We start from the raw sequence: 27,731 nt of genomic DNA on the forward strand, positions 1-27,731 counted from the left end.
TACACTCTGCTCTGCATTCCTTCTGAGAATGCATAGTGCTCTCTCTGTACCTCAAGCAGAAACTTGACACAAGATCCAGCCTGAGCAAACAGCGCAATACTTCACTTTACACTAGTAGGCCTTAGGAAGATGGAACACCACCTAGGCCTTCTTCGGGCCTTCACTTGGTTAGTCAATTTTCCTCACTCAGAACTCCTGCACAGTAAAATGATTCAGCAAAGGACCCAATGTTTCACGTGTGTTTTGCTTCATGGCTCTGAAACTGCAGGTACTTATGCTGGGTGTCAACTAGGATAGGGGGCCCTGATTGGAAAAGCAGTCATTTCCCCATTGGAAAGCTGCATACTTGTGGCCTCTGAGCTGTTTGAGAAACCCTGAGGCTGTCCCGCTTGTATTCCCTGCAGGCACGCTTCTGGGAGGAAAAGAGTATTTTCCACCAAGAAACAAGGTGGTTGAAATTGTTGTGGAGGTGCTCATCCCACAGCCCTCAGTATTTCTGGGAAACCACAAGTTGACCACTAGCCTCAGTTAAGGTCCAATTTTTCCATCAGGCAAGTTCGGCTTGCAGCAGTTTCCATGAGGAATTTTTCATTGTTCTGTTTTAATGGAATGCGAGTAGGCCTTTCAGAACTCCTAGTCTCTAACGTCTGCACCGTTTTCCATTCAACTACACTGAGTACCCCAATTCTCCTCTCTACTTCTGAGCAAAAAACAGCGTGTAGGCCCTTCAGAACACTTTGTTGCATACAGAGCCCAGGGCAACACCCTGCTCTCTTCCTTGGAGACCTAGGTTGACACAGATTGCAACCAGCTCTGGAACACAGTCCTAGATTGTATTATGTGCTGTGCAAGTTGGACTCATTGCGGAAACCTGACCTGCACTGAGAGACACAGTCTGCTCTGCACTCCCTCTGAGAACTCATACTGCCGTCTCTCTATTTCAAGCAGAAAATTGATGTGAGATCCAGCCTAAGCAAAGAGCACAATTCTTCACTTTACACTGCTAGGCCTTTGGAAGATGCAACACCACCTAGGCCTTCCTCGGGCCTTCACTCTGTGCAGCATTTTGCCACACTCAGAACACCTGCGCAGTAAAATTGATTCAGTGAAGAGTCCACTGTGTCACGTGTCTCACTTTGCAGCTCCAAAACTGCAGGTACTTATGCAGGGTTCAACTAGAATAGGAGGCCCGGATTGGAAAAGCAGTCTTTTCCCTTTGGGAAAGCTGGATATTTGCGGCCTTAGAGCTGTTTAAGAAACCCTGAGTTTGCCCTGCTTGTACTCACGGCAGGCTCGCCGCTGCAAGGAAAAGAGTATTTTCGCCTAAGAAACAGGGTGCTTGCAATTGTTGGGGAGGAGATCATCCCACAGCCCTCGGTAGTTCCAGGAAACCACAAGTTGACAACTAGCCTCAGTGTAAGGTCCAATTTTTCCATCAGGCAAGTTAGGCATGCAGATGTTTCCATGAGGCATTTGTCATTGTTCTGCTTTAAGGGAACACGAGTATGCCTTTCAGGACACCTAGGTCTCTCGTGTCCACACTGTTTTCCATGCAACTACACTGAGTAGCCCAAGTCACCTCTTTGCCTGCTGAGCAACAAGCAGCCATGCCTGCCCTTTGGAACACCTCTTTGCCTGCAGAGTCCAGGGCAACACACTGCTCTCTTTTGGAGACCTAGGCTGACACAGCCTGCGAACAGCTCAGGAACACAGTTTGAACCAGTCTTATGAGCCACGGAACGGGGCCTCAGTGCTGAAACCTGACCTGCACTGAGAAACACACTCTGCTCTGCATGCCTTCCGGGCTCGCATACCAGTCATCTCTCTACCTCAATCAGAAACTCGACGTGAGATCCAGCCTGACCAAAAACCACAATTCTTAACTTTACACTGCTAGTACTTTGGAAGATGCAAAGCCACCTAGGCCTTCCTCGTGCCTTCATTCGGTTTCACAATTCACCACACCCAGAACTCCTGCACAGTAAAATTGATTCAGTGAAGGGCCCAGTGTGTCGCGTGTGTTGTGCTCCGCGGCCCCAAAACTGCAGTTACTTATGCTGGGTGTCAAATAGGATAGGTGGCCCTGATTGGAAAAGCAGTCTTTCCCCCCCGTGGAAAGCTGGATACTCGTGGCCTTGGAGCTGTTTGAGACATGCTGAGTTTGCCCGGCTTTATTCACTGCAGGCACGTCTCTGGGTGGAAAAGAGTATTTTCTCCAAAGAAACAGGGTGCTTGCAATTCTTGTGTAGGTGCTCATCCCACAGCCCTCGGTAGTTCTGGGAAACTGCAAGCTGACCACTAGCCTCAGTGTAAGGTTCAATTTTTCCATCAGGCAATTTAGGCATGCAGCAGTTTCCATGAGGTCTTCCTCATTGTTCTGCTTAAATGGAACGCGAGTATGCCTTTCAGGACTCCTAGGTCTCTCGCGTCTGCACCATTTTCCATGCAAGTACACTGAGTACCCCAAGTCTCCTCTCTGCCTGCTGAGCAACAAGCAGCCGTGTAGGCCCTTCAGAACACTTCTTGCATGCAGAATCCAGGGCAACACACTACTCTCTTCCTTGGAGACCTAGGTTGACACCGCTGGCAAACAGCTCAGGAACACAGTTCGATCCGGTCTTATGTGTCATTCAACGGGGCCTCAGTGCCGAAACCTGACCTGCATTGAGAAACACACTCTGCTCAGTGTCCCTTCTGGCGACTCATATTGCCGTCTCTCTGCCTCAAGCAAAAACTCGACGTGAGATCCAGCCTGACCAAAAAACACAATTCTTCACTTTACACTGCTAGGCCTTTGGAAGATCCAGTGGCTCCTAGACCTTCCTCGGGCCTTCACTGGGTTAGGTGATTCACCACACCAGAATTCCTGTGCAGTTAAATTGATTCAGCAAAGTTTCCAGTCTGTCGCGTGTGTCTCGCTTTGCGGGTCCAAAACTGCAGGTATTTATGCTGGGTGTCAACTAGGATAGGGACCTTGATTGGAAAAGCAGTCTTTTCCCCTTTGGAAAGCTGGGTAATTGCAACCTTGGAGCTCTCTGAAACACACTGAGGTTGCCCAGCTTCTATTCACTGCAGGCATGCCTCTGTGAGGAACAGAGTATTTTCTCAAAAGAAACAGGGTGCTTGCAATTCTTGGGTAGGAGCTCATCCCCAAGGCCGCGTTACCTAAAGGGCAAACTCAACTTGACCTTACCTCAAAATAAGGTCCATTTTCTCCATCAAAAGAGTTGGGCATGTAGCAGTTTCTATGAAACCTCAGTCAATGTACTGCTTTCAGGCTAGTACGTTTTTCAGGACTCATTGGACTCTCATCTCCACACCATTTTCTTGGAAGCACACTGTGTACCGAACACCTCTTCTCTGATTGGAACCGCATCCACCCACAAAGGCCGTTGAGATCACCTCTTTGAATGCATAGTGAAGGACAACACACTGCTTTCTTCCCTGGAGTGTTAGGTTTAAACAGCTTTCAAACAGGTTCAGGAACACCATTCTAGCCGGTATTACATGCATAGCAATTGTGCCTGTGTGCGTAAACCTGAGCTGCACTGAAAAAACACTGTGCTTAGCGTTCATTCTGGGAACTCACACCTGACATCTCTCTACCTCAAGTAGAAACTCAACTTTAATTCCAGCCTGAAAAAAGTATAGTTTTTCCCTTAGCATGGCTAGGCCTTGGGAAGATCCAATGTCACCTAGGCCTAGCAATGGCATTAACTCTATTAGGCAATTCCCCACATGTAGAAGTTCCTGCGTACCACAATTTTCTCATGGAAGGTCCCAGTGTGTTGCATGTGTGTCTTTTTGCTGGTTAGAAACTGTAGTTTCATAAGCTGTTTGTCACCTTTGAAACTGGGGCCTGATGGGAAAAGCAGTATTTTTCCCTCCATGCAAGCTGGATAGTTGTGGCCTCAGAGCTGCCTGAAAATCACTGTTTTTGCCCATCTTCTATTCACTGAACCAAATCCTCTATGAGGAAAAGGGAGTTTTTTCCAAAGAAACAGGGTGTTTGCAATTCTTTGCTGCGAGCTCATCCCACAGCACTCTTGGCCTAAAGGGCAAACTAAACCTGACTGCTAGCCACAAAGTAAGCTCCAGTTTCTCCATCAAGAAAGTTGGGCATATGGGGGTGGGGGGTATGAACTGGGAGATTAGGATGACATATATACACTAATATGTATAAAATAGATCACTAACAAGAACCTGCTGTATAGCAAAGGGAACGCTACTTCACTTTGCTATACAGTAGAAACTAACACAAACTTGTAAAACAACTATACCCCAATAAAAAAAGAAAAAATTTAAAAAAGAAATGGGCATGCTGTACTTTCCAAGAACCCTTAGTCAATATAGTGCTTGAAAGCTAGTATCCCTTCAGGATTCATAGGACTCTCGCCTACGTACCTTTTCCTATGCAGGCACATTGTATACCGAATGTCTCTTCTCTGGCTTCTGAGCAACATCCAGCCACATAAGCTGTTGGGATCACCTCTTTGTATGCAGAGTGAAGGACAACGCACTGCTCTCTTCGTTGGATTCCTAGATTTCCAAAGCTTTCAAACAGCCTCATGAACACCATTCTAGCTGCTACTACGTGCATTGCAAGTGTGCCTGTGTGCTTAAACCTGAGCTGCACTGAATAAACACTGTGCTGAGCATTCATTCTGGGAACTCACACCTGACATCTCTCCACCCCAAGCAGAAACTCGACTTTAAAGTCAGCCTAAAAAAATGTACTGTTTTTCCCTTAGCATTGCTAGGCCTTGGGAAGATCCAGTGTCACGTAGGTCTACCTAGGGCATTAACTCGGTTATGCAATCCTTCTTATGGCAAGAGCCAAACGGGCACATTCCTTTTGTGAGACACATGGTAACTGTGGCCGCCTGAAAGGCCCATCTCCAATCGCTATGAGCCCACTCACTCTAGCTCAACATCACAGAGGAACTAGACCGGCTTGACTCACGAGTTCCGGGAACAAATCACTACCTGTGTTCCGCCCCGCCGATAAATCACTTTTCACAAGGACGACTGTTGAAAAACCCGTCTGCCTCTTGGTAGTTCACTTAAAGACAGACCAACAGACAAAACTGTGTTCTCTTTACCATGGGAAACTTTGCGTTTTCACGCAGGGCCCAAATGCCTTTGCGTCCATCTCCGGTTAGGGACCTGTTGCGGGAGAGTCACAGGAAAGCTTATAGAAACACTAAGTGTTTTTGACCTTGTGAAGGAAAAGACTACTTTACTTCCACCGCTTGGCTTACGGTCTCTACCCTGAAAGAACACAGTGCATAAATGTTCTTTCCACAGGCTTGTGAGAAACACACACATTTACTAAATGGGAAAGTAGCCTTTCTTCCCAGCATCCTGGAAGGCTTTCCACTCTTCTTTGGGCTTGGAACATGGAGCTTCGACGCTGCTCTGCACTCAACTTGGGGAAATGCTGGCCTTCTGCAGGCCATTCAAACATTTCTGCAGCTACTGCAAATCCCAGGTACCAGCTCCCTACCCGGAGAGGACTCTCTATGCAAAACTTCATTCATCTAGTGTGTCAGAACACAGACTCTGCCTCTGTGGGAAACAAGCCTCTTCCTTCTCTTCGAATGGCCTTCACCACACCCTGCCTGTTTGAACAACAGAGCTTAGTGCGACTTCAAGCACCATAGGGAGAGCCGCCTTGCCCGTCTCCTAAACCACATCCTACCCGCCTCACGCTTCAGATATCACTTCCACTTGAAGACAGAACACAGTGCGTAGTAAGTACCACTCTCTGGTGGCCAGACACACCTACTGGACATTCCTTCTAGGAGAGACCTGTTTACTAGGCCTCCAGAAAGGCTTGATTTCCCCGAGCATGGGCATCCAACCTCCCATTGAGATGACCAGTGCTTGCTTGCGAAGTCTATATAAAGCAAGTCACTAGGTGATTGCATTTTGGATTGCATGCACACAAAGAACACGCTTTGACAAACCTTGGGCTGGGTCCATGGTACACAGGTCTCCAGGATAGCATGGAAATCGTTTTGGGGTACCCAGGTTGTGAAAGCCAGAATCAGTGCCCGTGGTCTCAGTCACGTGTACCTGTGCGGAGGAAGGAACGCAAAGTGGCTCATAAGAAACTCAAGTTTTCGAAACCAGTGGAACAAAACCCTACCTGCTTCAGCCACGAACTGTGTATAGAGATAGAGCACAGCACTACGTGTATCCGAGACTGCATATATCTCCAATGAACTGCAAGAACACTCATAATAAATCTGGGCTAATTCCGTGGTTTCAAGTTCTTCTGGATAGTATGGATAAGTTTTCAGGGTATGCAGGTTTAAACACCTTTGCTTTTATTTTCAGTTAAGTACCTGTTTTGAGAAAGACTCAAAGTAGCCCATAGAAACTCCTTCAGCCATTTATTTTAAGTTCCATACGCTAAAAGAACTCAGTGCATAAAGGTAGTAGCTAGTGAACACAGTGCATAGTATTTCTTTCATATGTCAGTAAACAGTGGGTTCCATTCATTATATTAGAAACATTTAACTTTGTTTTTTAAAGCGCTTACCTGCTCAAGTGTGCTACCTTGAGCACACTTAATTTAGCTCAACATCACAGATGACTTATAAATGCTAGATTTACAAGTTTAGGGGGAAAATTTCTACCTGTATCACCAACCTGTTTTCTTTCCAGAAATAACAGTGTTAGAAAAAGATTCTTCTGATAGTTTCATAAAATTTTTTTTGGTTGCTTTGACACACTTCATTTTATACTGGTTCAACAGACCTTTGCTTATATGCTCAGTTTCACACCTGTTATGAGTAAAGATTTTTGCTAATAGAAACACTAGTTTTTCAAGTCTGTGAAAACACTCCTTGCTTCAAACACTTGACCTAACTTCCATTCACTGAAAGAACATTGTGCCAAAAATTCTTTCGTCTAGCTAGTTAGAAACACATACTTTTACTAAATGCAAAAAAAGTCTTTCCCTGCAGTCTAAAAGGGTCTCACTCCTATTTGTCCTTTGAACAAAGAGATTTAAGCAGCTTTCAATTAAACGTTAAAGATAGTAGATTTGCCTGCCCCTCAGACATTTCACTAGCTATTCCAAATCTTACGTACAGGTTCCATACACTGAAATCACGGGATGCATAAAAATTCTTTCATCTAGCTTGTGAGAAATACATACACTTTCTCAGTTGGTATCAAAGCTCTTCCTACTTTGTGAAAGGCTTTCAGCTTTATTCGCATTTAAGACACATAAGCTAGTGCAACTTTACCTCTAGGAAGAGCAATACTAGAGATCTCTTAAACAATATGCTTCATGATTCACAATTCAAGTATATCTTCCACTCAATGTAAGAACACTGTGCATAGTATCTCTTACGGCAAGAAATAATCATATGCATTCCTTATATGGGAAACATTTTAACTGCTATTGAAAGGTTTTACCTTCCAGTCACATTGAGCACACTTAGTTTAGCTCAACGTCACATAAGAAGTATAGATACTTCATGCACACTTTTATGGAACATTTCACTACCATGTGTCACACACTGGTTATAACTTCTCTTTCCTGAAAGAACACTGTTAGAAAACTTTGTGCTGGTGGCTTGGTGAAAAGGTGCTCTGTTTACTATGGGAAGCTCTTCATTGTGAGTTCAAAAGGCTTTTGCTTTGAACTGAATATTGTGTTTTATCCATTTAGACTGTGTACATCTTATTTAATAACAATAACTTAAATAGACTGAACATTTTGGAATGATTGTAGTCTACTGTAAGGCAAGTCTGCATACAAAAAGACTATATAATATACGTATACATTTTTAAAATAAAAATAAAGAAAAATGAAAATGTCTTTGCTTATATTCTCAGGTGCCTGTTTTGAGGAAAGACTCAACTTAGCCTTTGAGTTACATACACTGAAAGTACAATCTGTATAAAACTTCATTAATCTAATTTGTAAAAAATATACATTTTCTCTATGGGAAATAAGCCTTTTCCTACTGTGTTAAAGGCCCTCAGTCTTATTCACCTTTAGAACAGTGAGATTAGATCAGCTTTAAAGTACCTTTAGAAAGAGTAATATTACAGATCTCTTAAACTTTATACTACATGCATCACACTTTAAATATATCTTCCATTCAATGAAAGGACACATTTCTTTCTAATGGCAGGAAACATTTGGCTTCATTCCTTATATGAGAGACATTTTGACTGTGTATTCTGAAAGGCTTTACCTTCCAATTGCATTAAGCACACCTAGTTTAGTTCAAATCACATAGGAACTACAAAGCCTCAATTTACAAGAGTATGGAAGAAATCACTACATGTATCAAGCACTGGTTATAACTTCACTTCACAGAAAGAACACTTAGAAAACTTTGTGCTGGTAACTTCACACGGCTTTCAGTTAAACATTAGAAAGGGTAGATTTGCAGGTCTCTCAATCATTTCACTAGCTACTCCCATTTGTGGGTACAAGTTCCATACACTGTAAGAACAATCTGTATAAACTTAGAGCATCTAGCTTGTAAGAAGCACATACATTTTCTCTATGGAATATAAGCCTCTTCCACTGTGTGAACAGCCTTCATTCTTATGTGTCTTTAAAACACAGAGCTGAGCACAGCTTAAATTACCTCTAGAAAGAGCAGTATTACAGATCTCTTAAACAATATACTACATGCAACACACTTCAAATACATCTTCCAATCAATGAAAGAAACACAATTCATAGTATTTCTTTCTCATGGGAAGATACAATCAGCTACACTCCTTATATGAGAAACATTTTAACTGTGCTATCTGCAAGGCTTTACCCTCCAATGGCATTGAGCACACTTAGTTTAGGTCAACATCACATAGGAATTACTAATGCTAAATTTACATGTTTATAGAACTAATCAATCACTACATGTATCACATACTGGGTAAAACTTCCCTTCACAGGAAAAAAAAAAACAGTGTTTTAAATGCTTTGTGGTGGTAGCTTGCTAAAAAGATCTTCTGGTTACTATGGAAAACTCTTCATTGCATGCAGGTTCAAAAGGTGTCATGGGCACTAATACATTTGGGGAAATGGGGGAAACCTGCCAGTCACCCAGTCCCTGTGTCCATGCGAAGGCCAAAAGACAGCTCTGGCCTGTGAGCCCGGTTTCCCATGCATGCATGAACAATATAGCAAAGCATATGCAGCAGAGTGCCTGTCCTCCTCACCCCTTCACACTCATTTTATTCCCTATAGAAGAAACAGGGATGGCAATCAGGCAAAAGCATCAGATATCAGAATTCTACAATCTGCTTCCACACTTGCTCTGTGTGATTGCATAAGGGGATATGTCCCAAAGAAAGGACCTCTCTCGTCCAAGGTCAAACAGTTATTCAATGGAAAACTTGTACTTTTAGTCTAGAAATCCAGAAATATTAGTGGCATAATCAGGAGAAAGTTATTTCTTTTTCTTATAAAAGAACCTTAGTGGCAAGCACTCCAAACTAATCCTGCAATTCCCATCATGTCAGGTCACAGATCATCTGTCTTTCTGCTCCAGCATCTTAGTATGTGACTTCCATCATCAAGGCTGTTCATGATCTGGGATGGCTGCTGGATCTCCTCCCTGTATCAGGCACTATGTCTGCATCTCAGACCACAGGAAGGAGAAGAGAAAGAGGCAAAGCAGGCCCTCCCAGCTGTATTAGTTCCTTTTGAGGAGCCTCCCCAAAGTCCCACATTTACATCTGGTCAGACGTCACTGACCTGAACTTTGTCTGGTAATCCTTAATTGCAAGACTTGTCAAGAATTTTATCTTTTAGTTTATTGAATTGATTCCTGAAAGAAATCTAACTTGCTGTTCTCAAAGATAAGGGAGAATAAAAACAGTGGAAATTACCAGTTCTCTCTCCCTAACTTATTTTCAGGATGAAGAGGAGGAGATAATGACATTGTCAGAGAAATTGGACATTTTTTTCACCTACCACAGTTTCTCTTTTCTAGCTTTTTAATTCATTCACAGAAAAACAAAAAGTCTTGCTTTCAAACCAGGAAATACGAGTGAGATGTCTGCTTTCTGTTCCCAGTAGAATGATTAGAACCACTTGTATGGCTTCACCCACCTGTGCCTGGTAAGTAGATCTGAGCAAATCCTTTCTATTTCATAAAAGGAGTGAGGCAGGCTTGAGATTTTAGAGTCTGTTTAGGCAACCAGCATATTCCTGAAACTCTGAGTCAAAATTGAATCCCTGTATATCAAAGGTATACAAGCTTTGATCCCACCATATATACTCCATGGAGACTTTGAACCCACAAGGTGAATAATACTAGTTAAAATCATCCACACAAAATGAAACTGATAGTGGTTAATATCAGAATTATACAAATTCTGGTAAATTTTATCATTGTGATTTTGCATTTTACCATTGCATGTGGTAAAATTGATCACTGACTCAATATTGATTGGTAAAAAAATTTGATTTGCATTTCCCTGATGATTAGTGATTTTGGCGGGGGCTGGGGGGTGGCGGGTTCACGATGGTTATCTTCAGAGCCTGCAACAGGTGGTTCGCGATGCTAGCTAAGCTGGTACAATCTGAAGGCCATTCCACCTCCCCTTGCAGGCATTCAACCAACAGAATCCCTGCAAACAAGACGAGAGACCAATTAAGATGTGTCTCAGAGGCCTTCTCCCTCTCCCCTCCTCCCCACATACTTTTCCTATACTTGTATATGTTAGTATGGTTACCATAAAAAAAGGTGAGAGATAATAAATGCTGGCAATAATGTGAAGCAAAGGGAACCCTTCTACACTGTTGGCGGGAATGTAAATTGTTGCAGGTACTATAGAAAACTGTATGAATATTCCTCAAAAATGCAAAATGTAACTACCATATAATCCCGTAATTCCACTTTTGGGTATGTATCCACTTTGGGATATATATCTTGAACATAAAACAACTACGTAGAAGACATACCTGGACCCCCATGTTCAATAGCAGCATTATTTACAATAGCCAAGACACAGAAAAAACCCAAGTGTTCATCAACAGATGATTGGTTTAAGAAGATGTGAGCTATATATATATATATAGTATATATATGGAATGTTAACCATAAAAGTAATGAAATATTGCCATTTGCAGCAACATAGATGGGCCTAGAAAATATCATACTAAGTGAAGTCAGGCAAAGACAATGTTATATGATGTCACTTATATGTTGAGTCTAAAAAATAATACAAATGAATCTATATACAAGATGGAAATAGACTAAGGACATAGAAAACAAACTTATGTTTACCAAAGGGAGGGTGGGCGGGATAAATTAGGAGTATGGGATAAACATAACAAAGTACTATACATAAAACAGATAAGCAACAGGGATTTACTGTATAGCACAGGGAATGTAATAACCTATAATGGAAAGTAATCTAATATATATATATAAATCACTTTTCTCTATACCTGAAACTAACACAATATTGTAAATCAACTATACTTCATTTAAAAAGAAAAGGAAAATGATAGAAATAACAAAATGGAGCATCATCTGATTCTCATGTTTATTTCATCACTATTTCAAACACTTTATGAGATGGCCTATTTTAGAAAAACTGGCCTTTTAACAAACTGTCCTGAAAGAGACATCAAAATGAATAAATAATGAATCAGTTATTACGAGGTTTCCTAGATTATTCTTGATTTCAGGTATAGTCATAGACTAAAAGAAGCTTTTTTCAGAAATAGTATACTAGCCATGAAAAATTAAAATGCATATTATGTCATTGTCTGTAATTGAAAATGACAATGATATATTTGTAACCTATCTTTATACGAAAAGAAGAAAGCATTTTTATAAACAGTCCATTGTAAAAGCAAGCCTATAGCCAAAAATCATTTTTTTGGACTGCTTTTTTTAGTAAAAGTTTTATTTAACAAAATGTTCCATCTTTCAACAGGAGGTTTTCAGAAAAGGTTAAGCTAATGATAAATCAAACATTGTAATATAATATGGTTCATGAAAATACCCATTCCAAAGAACAGTAAAGGAGAGATTTATCCAATATATTTAAAAGGTAATGCAAAGAAAAATGCTATCTTATTAATCCAGAATTTGCTGCAATATATTATAAACTCAAATGTTAACTAACCACTTTGGCCAGAATTATACATTTTAACAATGTGAACAAAATCATATCACATTAGAATGTATGATCTGTATACATCTTTTTGGTGTATTAAACATATTACTGACCGCCTAATCCAATTTCCTTAAACATATTTTATTCTATATAAAATAGTAAATTACAGATATTAGCTAGGAAAAAAATTGATCTAAAAATTAAAATGTCTTATTAAGTTACCTCTGAAAAATAAATTTTCAGCAAATATTTTACTCTTTTTTTTCATATAATTCTGATTCCAAGGCTTTAGTAGGCACAGAATCAGAATACTTTGATCAAAGTTGTCTCAGATGAAATGGTTGGGGCAAAATTAGCATGGTCAAAATAGAAGAGTAAATTTGGCAAGATAAAATTTTTCTCATCTCACGTCTCTGTACTTGAAGTTTTAAAATAAAAATATTTTTTACTGATGCAAAATACACGACATAAAATTTACCATCTTAATTATTTTGTGTGTACACGTCCTTAAGTACATCTTAAGTGTATTAAATACATTAATATTGTTATGCAATTATCACCACTATCCATTTTCAGAAGTCTTTCATCTTGCAAAACTAAAACTGTGCACCCATTAATCAATAACTTCCCATTACCTCCCATTGCCCCTTGGCAAACATCACTCTACTTTCCATCTCTATGAATTCGACTATCTAGGTACCTCCGATGATTGGAATCACACAAGGTTTGTATTTTTGTGACTATCTTATTTCACTTAGCATAATATCCTAAAAGTTCATCCATGTTGTGGCATATGTCAATATTTTGTTCCTTTTTAAAGTTGAATAATATTTCATTATTTGTGTGTATATACCACATTTTGCTTATCCAGTCATCCCTGGACAGATATTTGGGTTGCTTCCATGTTTTAGCTATTAGAAATAATGATGCTATGAACACGAGTGTTCCGATATGTCTTCAAGACCATGCTTTCAATTATTTTGGGTATATAGCCAGAAGTGGAATTGCTAGATCATATGGTAATTTTATTTTTAACTTCTTTTTAGAAACTACCATTCTGCTCTCCAGGGCAACTATAACATTTTATATTTTCACCACCATGCACGAGGGTTCCAATTTCCCCACTTCTTTGTTTCTTTCTCTCTCTCTTTTTTTTGGGGGGATGGGAGTCATTCTAATGGATGTGAGGTGGTATCACATTGTGTGATGATTTGTATTTCCCTAATGATAAGTGATGTTGAATATCTTTTCTTATGCTTATTAACCATATATATATATATCTTCTTTAAAGAAATGTCTCTACACATCATTTGCTTATTTTTCATTTGGGCTGTTTGCTTTTTTCCTTGAGTTTAAATGTTCTCTATCTATTCCAGGTATTAAGCCCTTATCAGATATATGATTTGCAAATATGGTCTCTCATTCTGTAAGTTGTGTTTTCACTCTGTTGATAATGTCTTTTGAGACACAAAAGTTTTTGTTATTTATGAAATCCAGTGTGTAAAATTTTTTTAAATTTATGGCCTGCACCTTGGAGGTCATATCCATTAAATCACTGCCAAAACCTGCTTTGTCAAGCTGCTAAAGATGTTTACTATTGAACTCCAATTTCAGATGTAAAAAGGATCTGGTTGGTGGAATAAGGCAGCAGCCTGAAGTCTAGAAGCAATGGCATGAGGATGGGGCCATGAAATGTGATGGCATGACGAGAAGAATATGTTTGGTGGGCAAGCATGAGATGAGTACAAGAAATGGTACCTTCTCCAATGTGTGTACTGTCTTCATAGATGATGGGAGCAGTGAGAGATATGGCTGGGATTGTGCCCAGTGTCACCTCATCTTCAAAGTTAGCCATTCAGGCTTCCCTGGTGGCGCAGTGGTTAAGAATCCACCTGCCAATGCAGGGGACATGGGTTCGAGCCCTGGTCCAGGAAGATCCCACATGCCGCGGAGCAACTAAGCCCGTGCACCACAACTACTGAGCCTGTGCTCTAGAGCCCGAGAGCCACAACTACTGAAACTTGCATGCCTAGAGCCCGTGCTCTGCAACAAGAGAAGCCACTGCAATGAGAAGTCCGCGCACTGCAATGAAGAGTGGCCCCGCTCGCCGCAACTAGAGAAAGCCCGCGCGCAGCAAAGAAGACCCAATGCAGCCAAAAATAAATAAAATAAAAATAAATAAATTTATTTTTTAAAAAAAGTTAGCCATTCATTTCACTGATTCCACTGATGTTTAGAGTTTCTCAATCCCATGAGAGGGGGCTTATCTTGTAGTGTAATAAAGGAGTGTGGGATGACTCTTGCATGCAAGAACTCATAATCCCTCTCATTGTGGTATATCCAGAGTCTGGAGTCAATTTTAGAAGAGTTTTGAATGACTGGAAGAAACTGGGCTCAAACCCCAAGACTGAACTGTATGTTGCTCTGTGGCCCCTGTTTATTTCCATTGAGTTCTAGTTTGTAAATGGGAGAGATGAACTGGACATATGTGAAGGTGCACTGGAGTGTTACATCTCCTTTATGAATGAGATGTAGACTCTAACCTCAGTCATCCTACAGGTGAAAGAACTGATCATATCACAAAAGGTAAAACCATCATCCACCACAGTTTGTGCCACCTGCATGGGAATCTGAGAAAGAGACTTTAAGTGCTGTCAGGTGCACACCTGTAGTAAGTCTTACTGCTAGTCTTGATATTACCTGCATAAGGTGACTTGTATTGCAGAAAAAAATGTGTGTTACAACCCAGTTATGGTGCCCGGGATTGACTAGAAGGGCAAGGGGTCTGAAACTTAAGACATTTTAAAAAACCTGTTGAAGGATAAACTGAAAACATTAACATTCTGTGAGAGTTCCCGCATCTCAAAAACCTATTTTGCATCAGTGTTAATGGGAAGAACAGTAATTATCTTATATTTTACATTTTGGGGGAAAAAACAAGAACCTAAACTTTTCTTTAAGATAATTTTTTTTATATCTTTCAAATGTTCACTGATGTCATTCTTCTTTAAAAATGACACAAAGAATTTGTCTATTAAACTTCTAGAAAGGAAAGTACTTCCTTTTCCCTCAATGAGCAAAGAATGTAAACCAGGTGCCAGAGAATCTTATTTGTGTCATTGTTCAAGTGGTGACCTCACTAGGCCTCAGTTTACTTATCTGTAAAATGGAGATAGATAGGGATACTAAATATTTTTCCAAAATCTCTTGCAACTCTGAATTCAATGGGTGTATAATCAAATATTGCTTAATCTATAAAACAAGTGATACAAATTCTGTTTAAATTTACTTCATTAGGACACATAACCTTGTAGAATTTAAAAACCAGAGTGATATAGCTGTAATATGAATTATTTAAGTAAAATTCTTTTACACATAAAATGTTATGGACTTTACCTTTTACTTGACCATTGAAATAGGTACTGATCCTTCCATATTACTATACTTCACTGTTGCCCTTGGGCTTTTTAATTATCTTTAATGTAGACTTATGTTCAGCCTGATGAGACCATAATTATGACACCCAGGGAGCACATTCTAGTTTTTAATATCAATAATATCCGTTAATCAAAGTCTTACCTCAGTTTCTTGCTCTGGGTGAATTGTAGTGAATATATCACCGTGTTCACTCCACAATGGCTGCCACTGATCCCCAGCCCTGATACATACATCCTACTCTCACCACTAAGTGGTTAGTAAGTGGCCTCTGACCAAAGGAACACAGTCAAGGTGATGGGATGTCACATTTAAGTTTTAATGACAAAAAGATTGTCACTTCCCTCTTATTCATTCTCTTATGTTCACTCCCTATCTCTCTCCCTCTGTTTCTCTCTCTTTCAGTCTCTCTCTGTCTCTGTCTCTTTGTCTCTCTCTCTCTGTTTATATTCCTGGATCTGGGGGCAAAGGCACAGATGTTAGATGCTGTCCTATGGAGAAAAGAGAGGGAGTTCCAATAACAACAGAATTAAAGGAACTCAGGCCCTTAGTCCAATTTTCTGGTGAGTGAGCTTGGAAGAAAAGCCTCCCACTATTCAGCCTCAGTTGAGGCCCCAAGTACATAGAGACCTCGAGGCAGAAGCATCAGCTAAGCTGTTCCTGGTCCACAGAAATTGTGAGCAATTAAACATTTTTGCTTTATAAATGCTAAGTTTGGAGTAATATTGTCAGAGAGGACAAACAGCTAAAAGACAGTCTACCAGGCCTACCATAGTCTACCAGGCCTACCATCTACCCTTGTCTCCTGTTCTCACCTCTCAGGCTCCCTCAGCCACACTGGTCACCTGATGTACCTCCTCTGGCCAACTCACTTCTACCTATGGATCTCTGCACCAGTGGTGCCTTCTCGCTGACACACTGTCCCCATCATGTGCAGGGCTGGCTCCCACTTTTCATTCCGGGCCCAGGAAATATCACCTCAATGAGGCTTTCAGACCCTCCCACCCAGGGACTCCCAAGCCTTCCTCACAACACCGTGTTTTTTTTGGTAGAGCAGTTGCTCTTTTCTTTCACATGTCTTGTTTTTATCCTTTTGTCCTTCTCTCCTTCAGATTCCTGGAAGGCAGGGACCACTTGGTCATTTTCAACACTGCACATGGTCTAACTAGGCACAGGGTGAGTTCTAAGAGCATACTTACTGAATAAACAAATGGGAAGATCTTGGAGCTCCCCTTCCTGCTTCTGTCCATCTCAGTCTGTAGGTATGATCACTTGTAATAGGAGGTGTATGCTGTTCCTGAGGCAGGGGCGTGGCCAGAATGACCTCTGCAATACTCTGCCTGCTCTGGTAGCTCTGGGAAATCTCAGTGGGCAACGTTGACCCGGGAGGCTCCCTGCCCCCTGGTGGCCAGCGCTGGCACTGCAGCACCAGGCCTGAGTCTTTATTTGGGGGTCCTCAAGGTAGAGCTCTCCAGAGTCCCAGGGGTAAAAGAGCACAACCTGCATGCTTCTCAGCTGTGACCTGGTTGTCAGAAACCACTCTTTCCCTTCTTTGCCCCCCACACTCTGGGGTGTTTAGTTTAGGCATCCTCACCTCAGACAGGGCAATAAAACCCCCTACTTCTGTGAACAGCAACCACAAAATCAAAGAGCATTGCTCACCCGCAAGTTATACAAGGGTGAAGTCGCAGTCCACTGTAGTCACCCACCTACAGTAAATCCTAACAGGAATTCATGATGAAAAGAACAGGATGAGGCACTCTGTGCTTTGGATAAATGGGCCCCTTGATAGTAAGATGCATATCTCTGGAAGAATTTCAATAACCCCAAATTCTTGCATCTTTCTACACATAGAAAAGTACTAAAAACATACCTTGAGATATCTGTTCTTTGTGACTAGCAGTAATCTTTTACCAAGAGGTATGCTTGACTACATGTATAGTCAAGCATACATCTTTACTACTTTGGGGTAGTATACTACTAATACCCCCAAAATTCATATACATACTTGCTCCTCCACTACCTCTTTGGAGCAGTATATTCAGAGCTTTTGAGTGGCTGTCTCCTGGGTTATAATCCTCAGTAAGGCCCTGAATAAAACTTATACTCATGAAGCTCATTTGTCTTTAAGTTGACACTGCCAAATGAAGACCCCTAGGATTCAACTAGAACTGGTCTTGTTCCTGGACCCCTGACTCTTGGCCCATGGCTCTGCCCCACTCTGCTCTACCACAAGTCCTCATTCTCCAACCCCCAAGCTCCTCTCTGCTGAAGGACCTCCATGAGTTGAAAGCATTTTCCCAAGCTCTCAGAGCACAGAGGGTCATTGGTGGAAGATCAAGTTCAAACAGACTTTCCAAACATGGAGAATACTTGGCATCAGCCAAGGCAAGCACCCAATTCATAGAGAAATAGTCCCTCTCACTTGTAGCCTTTGACTATACTGGGAGATGGGATGTGTACTCAGCTCAGTTCTAGGAGTTGAGAATGGTAGGCTGTAAGGCCCCAGACCCTGTCCCCTGGAGAACACTAGGGAGATGGCCCAAGCCCAGAATCCCCCTCATGCTATGGGCCTCTGGACATATTGTCAGGGGAATGGATGTGCCTGATCCATGGCAGAGATGTCTCCAACCTTTTTCTCCTCTCTCCGTTGTCACTTACAGTGTGTCTGTTCTTCCTTAACCACTGTCTCACGGCTCCCAACTACAAAGTCTGTTTCTGTTTGTGCACCTCTCTGTGCTTATGGAGATACAGAAAGAAAAATGGCCTGAACTGGGAGGTGATGACAGGGGTCACCAAAATCTTAGGGGCTTTTATTTCCAAACTAAATATGATAGGAAGGATTGAGTCCTGGCCTAGGAAGCTGGAATCATCACTTTTCTTCTGGATTCTGCCCATGAACTGAACCCTAAACCAGTCCTTACCTCTTTCAGGGCCTCGGCTTCCCAACTACACGAAGGGAGTTTGGAAGCAGAATTGCATAAGCATGCGCTTGGGTGGGCATGTTCTCAGGCTCCATCAGCACTGGGTGGGATGTTGGTGTGTGTGGGCTCAGGCAGGCACAGGTTCACAGGCCTTCTAATGTGGGCAGATGCAGGTGGATATGTAGCAGGAGTGGCCAGGACTCTTGCTGAGGTCACAAACGAGTGGCCATGGGCAGGCCTCAGGACAGTGAGTGCCCCTGAAACCCACCTCCGTGCACAAGGTGGTACAATGGGCCAAGGGCTCTGCTCAGGAGGTGAGCTCTTTGTGATGCCCCATCTGCATCTTTAAGTGCCCACATCCTCTAGAGCTATGAGGCCAGGATAATTTACATTGAAGTAGTTCTCAGCAAGTAAATCGATGTGGAAGTGATATTCGCTGTATACAGGCTCAGGTCATGACAATGTGCCCCATGATGTGCCATATGTTTCACCTCTACAACTGAGTGGAATAAACCCAAGGAACATACTGAGATTTGAAGCCACATGCTGGGATGGAAAATCGACACACTGAAGGTCGCTGGGTCCCTGAATTTCTGCCTAGTAGGAAATCAACTAGCAGAGTCATTTCCTATTTGAAAGCCCGTGTTGAGGTGTTATATGAAGTAAACAGAAGTTTATAAAAAGTTCAAATGACTGATATCTTCATGTATATCTCTTACTTTAGCTAACTTTAAAGAATATTGTGAAGAAGGTTTTTCAAGAAAACATCTATTCCAAAATCTGAAAACAGCAAATACCACTTGAAGTTCTGAAGAATAAATTAAAAATATAATTCATAAGTTTATTTGACACATAGATCATGTTCTCTTTAAATAATTTTTTGTTATAATCAAGATGAATCATATTTTAAATCTATGACCATTATTTTGTTTTCAGATATTTTATAGCTCGTATGAGTGCAGATTACTTTCTTGTTCATAAAAATATAATTGAATAGAGAGGGTCATGAGCATAATGTTCTTCCTTATTTATTTATATTTTGGAGGAATTGCTTAATGAGAGAAAAGCACAGTTTGATTCCTTTTCTAACAAGCTCCAAGGCATGACAGCTGTATTCCACTGCTTCAGATAGCCACTGCTTTCTTGGAATCACCTCTGGGCCTCAATACCCAAATGCTGACACGTCCAAATGTTACCGAGTCCAAGCTCGCTCTGCTCGCTGCACGACAGGCTAATGAATCGGAGACAAGATGTTGAGGCAGGGAATACGACTTTATTCCGGCAGGCAGACCGAGAAGATGGTAGACTAGTGTCTCCGATAAACCATCTTATCAGGGTTTGGATGCCAGTTTCTTTTATAGCACAGAGAGGGGGAGGAGATGAGGAAGTAAAGTAAAAAGGCCACCAGTTTTGCAAATATCCCCTGGAATGACCAGCCTCGGGGAGGGGATGTGTTAATTTCTCCTTTCTTGCAGCCGTCCACAGGTGGGCTCGGGCAGGGTTCCCCGAGGCAGGCCATTAGGCATGATTATAATAACAAAAGCAAAGAAAAGCAAAGTTTAAAGTCAAAGAAGTAAATGGAACATGGAGTCCAATTCAGCTCTTCCCTGTTACACAAAGGTTTTCAACTTTTGTCTTCTTCAGTTGTTTGTGGTTATGATCAAGATTGCACAGGAGTTTATCAAGGAGGATTTTTTTCTTAGCAGAGCTGTGGTCCTCTGTGCCTAAGAGACGGATGATCCGGTGGAGAATCTGACGGTGGAAATGGGCAGCGCTTTTCTAGGCTTGGCCAGAGCGGACTATCACCAGTGCTATCGGGAAAGAGTATGGGGCTTTGATGTGTTGAGTGAGTTAGAGTTCCAGCCAGGCTGGGGGAGGGGGGGGCGGGGTGGGGGGCCGCGTGCCCTTCAGATTGAGTTCTGACCGTCCTGCTCTGCCCTCAACGGCCGGCAGGTGGCGCCGAGCCCGCCCGCCCTTCTGCGTGCGGGGCTCATGCGCCACCCGCCCACATGCTCGGTGGCTATTCTTCCCTGCGGTCGAGAGATTTTTTTTTTTCTTCGGGACCAACGGAGGAAGCACCACAAGTGCCTGCGTGTGGTCACGTCTGCCGGAGACAAGCGCTCCCGGTCTGCGCCCCAGCGTCTGAGGAGGGGCTGTGGGGCGCTCGTCCAGGACGGTTTTTTCTTAAATAGCGCAGAGCCTTGCTTTTCTGGATGCTCCCCCGGTAGTTTACTCCCTACTTTTCAGGTAATATTTTAACAAGGCTTATTTTGCAGCAGGATCTGGCTTTAAGCGGCTTGGCGGGAGGAAATGCATGCTGTGGGGTTTGTCACAGACTCGGGGTTCTTTTGTGAGAGAAAACGCTGCACAGATTCAGAGAGACCGAAACACGTGGAGAGTCGTGGAAGGAAAATTCAAGTTATAGGGACCTTCCAGTCCAGTGAGTTGAATGAGCTGGGGACACCGGCACATGTCTGGCAAGACATGCAGAATCCCGGGGCGAAAGGGGGAAAGCTTACACTTATGAACATACTTTCATTATTTTTCCTCATATGCCCCACAAAATGTTATAAAAATGTCTATTTTCTTGGGTGGCGTAGAAGAGTGTTTGCCTCCCCTTATCCTCAAGGGCTTAGACAACAGGTGTTTAGACACCTGTTATGGGCAGACAATACGGATAGAATGTAAGTTAGATATATTAATTGCAAGTAAACTTTATCCTAATAAATTCAAAATCTGAAGGCATTTAGCTTAATTTTGTATATCTATTCAAATGGTAAATTAGAATATCTATAATCTCCTTTTTTAAAAATAATAAGCCCCTTTCCCATAAGAATTGATATTTTTCTCTGTAGATTTGTCATTGCCCATTTGTTTCTTTGCTTTTCCTTTTTGTTTATTTTCTATATCAGAAAATGTATTCCTGGGGGCTTCCCTGGTGGCGCAGTGGTTGAGAGTCTGCCTGCTAAGGCAGGGGACACGGGTTCGAACCCTGGTCTGGGAGGATCCCACATGCCGTGGAGCAACTGGGCCCGTGAGCCACAACTACTGAGCCTGAGCGTCTGGAGCCTCTGCTCCGCAACAAGAGAGGCCGCGATAGTGAGAGGCCCGCGCGCCGCGATGAAGAGTGGCCCCCACTTGCCGCAACTGGAGAAAGCCCTCGCGCAGAAACGAAGACCCAACACAGCCAAAAAAAAAATAAAAATAATAAATAAATAATAAATTTTTTTTAAGATTTTAAAAAAAAAGAAAGAAAATGCATTCCTGTGTCTTGTTAAAGCTTTTCATTTTTCTAATGTATTTCAAAGGTACTTTCTCCCACTGTAAACAAGGGGAGAGACTTTCTAATAAGCATGCATTTTAAATATATAGTCAGGATTTTTCCATGGAGAGCTTTCTTTACAATTGCCACTTGGTTCACAGTTATCATCCCATAACGAAACCTGCATAAATATTTGTCATCTATTTATACCAAGATATTCCTGATTTCACCATGGTACATTTTCTAATATGATTTTATTTTAAGTATTAATAAAATAATATAGTATTTGATTTTATGTTATATATTATATACTTATATATGCTTTCTTATGTGGACACATATATCAGTATTTGCTAGATGTCTTTAATTTGTATGGGACTGTAGCTGATTGCATTTGATCTTGATACCCATTGGGCTTTCTTATGAGTGTTTAAAGTACCTTTTATAACAGACGTGAAAATATCCAATCTACTCACTGAATTCACAAAACATGTTTATAAATTGCACAATATTTTAAAGGTTATCATGTTTTAATTTTTAGGAGCAAATATTTTGTCTCTTAAGATTGTGAGCTGAGGAAATTCCCTAGTGGTCCAGTGGTTAGGACTCCGTGCTTCTACTGCAGGGGGCACGGGCTCAATCCCCGGTGGGGGAACTAAGATCCCACGTGCCGCGCGGGGTGGCCAGAAAAAAAAAAAAAAAAGACTGTGAGCTTAACAAGGCATACATTTGGCATATTCATATATAGTTGAAGAATAATGGTGTCTACCTCTGTGTGCAACTGCCATAGTCACTCACGTATAATATCTGTGATGATGAGCATTTTTATGTCGACATTATCTTTTTCCAATTTACAGTACATTTGGGGTTTTTTATCATTTCAATACAATTAATAAATTTTTCTTCTGTGGTAATGGACGTGTTCTTAACATGAACATACCTTGTCAGGTGACATATTTGTTTACCATGCTCTAATTCTCTTGTATAATCAAAGCAAGGAAAAGTATTTGCTTTTTATATTTTCAACTGTATTTAAGATCTAACCTGATTTCTTAGGAGCACTATATATATATTTTTTTTAATTAATTAATTAATTTTTTTATATTTGGCTGCGTTGGGTCTTCATTGCTGCACGCGGGTTTTCTCTAGTTGCAGCGAGTGGGGGCTACTCTTCATTGTGGTGCATGGGCTTCTCATTGCGGTGGCTTCTATTATTGTGGAACACGGGCTCTAGGCACCCGGGCTTCAGTAGTTGTGGCACGTGGGCTTCAGTAGTTGTGGCTCGCGGGCTTAGTTGCTCCGCGGCAGGTGGGATCTTCCCGGACCAGGGCTCTAACCCGTGTCCCTTGCATTGGCAGGGGGATGCTTAACCACTGCGCCACCAGGGAAGTCCCAGGAGCACTATATATATTTTTTGAAGTATATTAAACGTAAAGGAACAGATCGCTTTTTATCTTGACTTACATTGCTAACTTTATAGACATTGAAGTAACATGTAATTTCAACTAAATTGAGAAACATTCTAGGCTTTGAACTTTAGTAATTCCATGTGATCTTATAATAGGCAACTTATTTCTGACACGAAATATAGCAGCATCTGAAGTCACTTGCAAGATAGTCTGCCATTGTTGGTTCTCTGATTTTGTCACTTTCTCCTATTGATATCACTTAGGAACTGATGAGTTTGAATATTTTTTAAGCACTTCTGGTTAGAAATAGTCATGAAGAGAAATTGAATCTTTGTAGTCACAACCTTTCTCATTATTCTTATCTGTTATTTGAGCTGGCAAATATTTGATTTTGTGTTATTAGTCCTACAATGTAAACATGGAAACAAAATTAAAACAAGCATTCCTGGAATAAGTGAGCCAGCCACAGTGAATCATTAGTCATTTTATTTTTATTTTATAAACTGGTCTATTGTATACGTTCAGCCATGAAGTGAAATACGCTCACTACAGTCTGAATCCTGACCTATATCCCTGTGATAGGCTTTTTAGAGAGTGAACGAAGGACACAGCCAACCAGTAAAACAACAACAACCAAGAAAACTCCTAAATAACATGATGTATAATAAATAATTGTACACACGTGCATTAATAATTTAACTTAAAATATGTAATATGGGTGCTATCAGAAATTATGTAATCCTAGGTTATTGACTTCAGTAACATAAATCCAATTTTTAAAAATAATAAAACTAGGTGAGAGGGGAAATTTATAGTAATTACTAGTAAGTGTTAGAAATAATGTGTTAGATAAAGTGTAAAAAGCTGATGTGTTTGATTAATACATTTTAATTTAATATAATTTCAGATTTATAAAAATTTTGCAAAGACAGTGCGGGATTCTACAAGTAACCCAGACCCAGTTTCCTGTCTTAACATCATCTTATATAATTGGGGTACGTTGTTATAATTAATGAACAAATGTTAATATGTGATTATTAGCTTCACTCCTGTCTTTTCCCAATTCTCTTAGTTTTACCTTTTCCTTCTCAAAGATCCCACTGATACCTCACTCTATTTAGTGATCATGTCTCCTTAGGACACTTTTGGATGCTAGAGTTTCTGAGATATCCCTTGTTTTTGATGATGTAGACAATTTTCAAGTGTACTTGCCAGGAATTTTGTAGCATGTTCTGCACCTGATGTCTCCCTCGTGATTAACCTGGGATTATGTGTTTTTGGAGAGGAAGACCACAGAGGATAAATGTCCTTCACAACACTTCATATACAGGGCAAATGCTGTGAGGATGCCTTATTACTCTTGATGTTACCCCCTTTTTTTTTAATTTTTGAATTTTATTTTATTTATTTTTTTATACAGCAGGTTCTTATTAGTCATCAATTTTATGAATATCAGTGTATACATGTCAATCCCAATCGCCCAATTCATCACATCACCACCCCCACCCTCCCCACCCCACCCCCTGCCGCTTTCCTCCCTTGGTGTCCATACGTTTCTTCTCTACATCTGTGTCTCAATTTCTGCCCTGCAAACCGGTTCATCTTGATGTTACCCTTGATCACCTGGCTGAGGTAGGGTTTGTCACCTTTCTCCACTATAAAGTTCCTCTTTACCCCAGTCCGTCTATATATACTTTTTGGAAGGATGACACTATGCACAGCCCACATTTAAGGAGTGGGGCACTTCCCTGGTGGCTCAGTGGTTAAGAATCTGCCAGCCAATGCAGGGGACACGGATTCGAGCCCTGGTCCGGGAAGATGCCACATGCGGCGGAGCAACTAAGTCCATGCACCACAACTACTGGGCCTGTGCTCTAGAGCCCATGAGCCACAACTACTGAAGCCCACATGCCACAACTACTGAAGCCCGCGTGCCTAGAGCCTGAGCTCCACAACAAGAGAAGCCACCGCAATGAGAAGCCCACGCACCACAAAGAAGAGTAGTCCCTGCTCGCTGCTACTAGAGAAAACCCGCATGCAGCAACAAAGACCCAATGCAGCCAAAAATAAATAAATAAAAAATTTAAAAAAATAATAATAAAATGGTGCTGTCTTCTACAAGGTACATTAAGGAGGGGAAAGTTATGCTCCACATCCCTGATAGTTAAACACCTATATCAATTCTTAGGGTTTATGCCTGAGAGATTCCTACACTCTCATATTTATCTATTTTTTTCAGAAAAATAGCTATAAAATAGATAACGAGTTTACGAAATGATGTTCCATCTCAGTAATGATCAGAGAGACTCTGGATCCAAACATCTGTGCCTGAAGTAGTGTCTGGCACAGTCTGTGCTCAGTAAATACTTGTGAATAAGACTTAAAAGCTGTGAGGGAGGGCATGCAGAGTGTGCACAAAGATTCCAGGACGAGCAAGGTAAAATGCCGCAAGAAAGAAACATGCCTGGCTTGTTTGAGGACTGTCAGGAATGCTGCGTGTTTGAAGTTAAGTGAGCAAGGGAGAGAGTCCTGGGGGTTGTGAAGAGACTTGTCAGCCAGTGTCACAACTTTGGCTTTTACTCTGGGTGAAATGAGGTGCCAGTGAAAGGGTTTAAGCAGAGGAGGTTAGTTATCTGAATTACTCTGGCTGCTGTCCTAAAAACTGACTGAAGGGGCAAAAGCAGAATCAGAGGACCAGTTAGGAGACTGTAGTAACCCAGGTGGGAGCTTAGGCCAGGTTGTTAGCCATGGAGGTGGTGACAGGTGGAGAGGTTTTAGGTGCGGTTTTGCAGGTACAAAAAGGGCCAGCTTCACGGGTATGACACTTTTGCTCTCACACAAGGTCCTTTGCTCAAAAAAGCCCATGCTTGTTTCCATGCTCTGCTCTGCCCTCTTGAAATTTTTTCAGCTATATACTTGATATATAACATGGTGTAAGTCTAAGATGTACAACATGGTTATTTGATACACATGTATAGTGTGAAACAATTACCTAAAGGTTAGTTAACACTTTAATAACCTCATGTAATTACCATTTTTTGTGTGTGATAACATTTGAGATCAACCCTCTTAGCAACTTTCAAGTATATATTAGTTTGGAGGTTTTTTTAACATCTTTATTGGAGTATAATTCCTTCACAATGGTGTGTCAGTTTCTGCTTTACAGCAAAGTGAATCAGCTATACACATACACACATCTCCATATCTCCTCCCTCTTGCATCTCACTCCCATCCTCCCTATCCCACCCCTCTAGGTGGTCACAAAACACCAAGCTGATCTCCCTGTGCTATGTGGCTGCTTCCCACTAGCTATCTGTTTTATATTTGGCAGTGTATATATGTCCATGCCACTCTCTCACTTCGTCCCACCTTACACATCCCCCTCCCTGTGTCCTCAAGTCCATTCTCTACATCTGTGTCTTTATTCATGTCCTGCTCCTAGGTTCTTCAGTACCATTTTTTTTTTTTTTTTAGATTCCATATATATGTGTTAGCATACGGTATTTGTTTTTCTCTTTCTGACTTCACTCTGTATGACAGTCTCTAGGTCCATCCACCCCACTGCAAATAACTCAATTTCATTTCTTTTTATGGCTGAGTAATATTACATTGTATATATGTGCCACATCTTCTTTATCCATTCATCTGTTGATGGACACTTAGGTTGCTTCCATGTCCTGGCTATTGTAAATAGTGTTGCAATGAGTATTGTGGTACATGACTCTTTGAATTATGGTTTTCTCAGGGTATATGCCCAGTAGTGTGATTGCTGGGTCGTATGGTAGTTCTATTTTTAGATTTTTAAGGAACCTCCATACTGTTCTCCATAGTGGCTGTAACAATTTACATTTCCACCAACAGTGCAAGAGGGTTCCCTTTTCTCCACACCCTCTCCAGCATTTATTCTTTGTAGATTTTTTGATAATGGCCATTCTGACTGGTGTGAGGTGATACCTCATTGTAGTTTTGATTTGCATTTCTCTAATGATTAGTGATGTTGAGCATCCTTTCATGTGTTTCTTGACAATCTGTATATCTTCTTTGGAGAAATGTCTATTTAGGTCTTCTGCCCATTTTTGGATTGGGTTGTTTGGTTTTTTGATATTGAGCTGCATGAGCGGCTTGTAAATTTTGAAGATTAATTCTTTGTCAGTTGCTTCATTTACAAATATTTTCTCCCATTCTGAGGGTTGTCTTTTGGTCTTGTTTATGGTTTCCTTTACTATGCAAAAGCTTTTAAGTTTCATTAGGTCCCATTTGTTTATTTTTGTTTTTATTTCCATTTCTCTAGGAGGTGGGTCAAAAAGGATCTTGCTGTGATTTATGTCATGGAGTGTTCTGCCTATGTTTTCCTCTAAGAGTTTTATAGTGTCTGGCCTTACATTTAGCTCTTTAATCCATTTTGAGTTTATTTTTGTGTATGGTGTTAGGGAGTGTTCTAATTTCATTCTTTACATGTAGCTGTCCAGTTTTCCCAGCACCACTTATTGAAGAGGCTGTCTTTTCTCCATTGTGTATTCTTGCCTCCTTTATCAAAAATAAGGTGACCATATGTGCGTGGGCTTATCTCTGGGTTTTCTATCCCAT

The sequence above is a fragment of the Eubalaena glacialis genome, chromosome 1 (genome assembly GCF_028564815.1).
Source record: "Eubalaena glacialis isolate mEubGla1 chromosome 1, mEubGla1.1.hap2.+ XY, whole genome shotgun sequence".
Lineage (NCBI taxonomy): Eukaryota > Metazoa > Chordata > Mammalia > Artiodactyla > Balaenidae > Eubalaena > Eubalaena glacialis.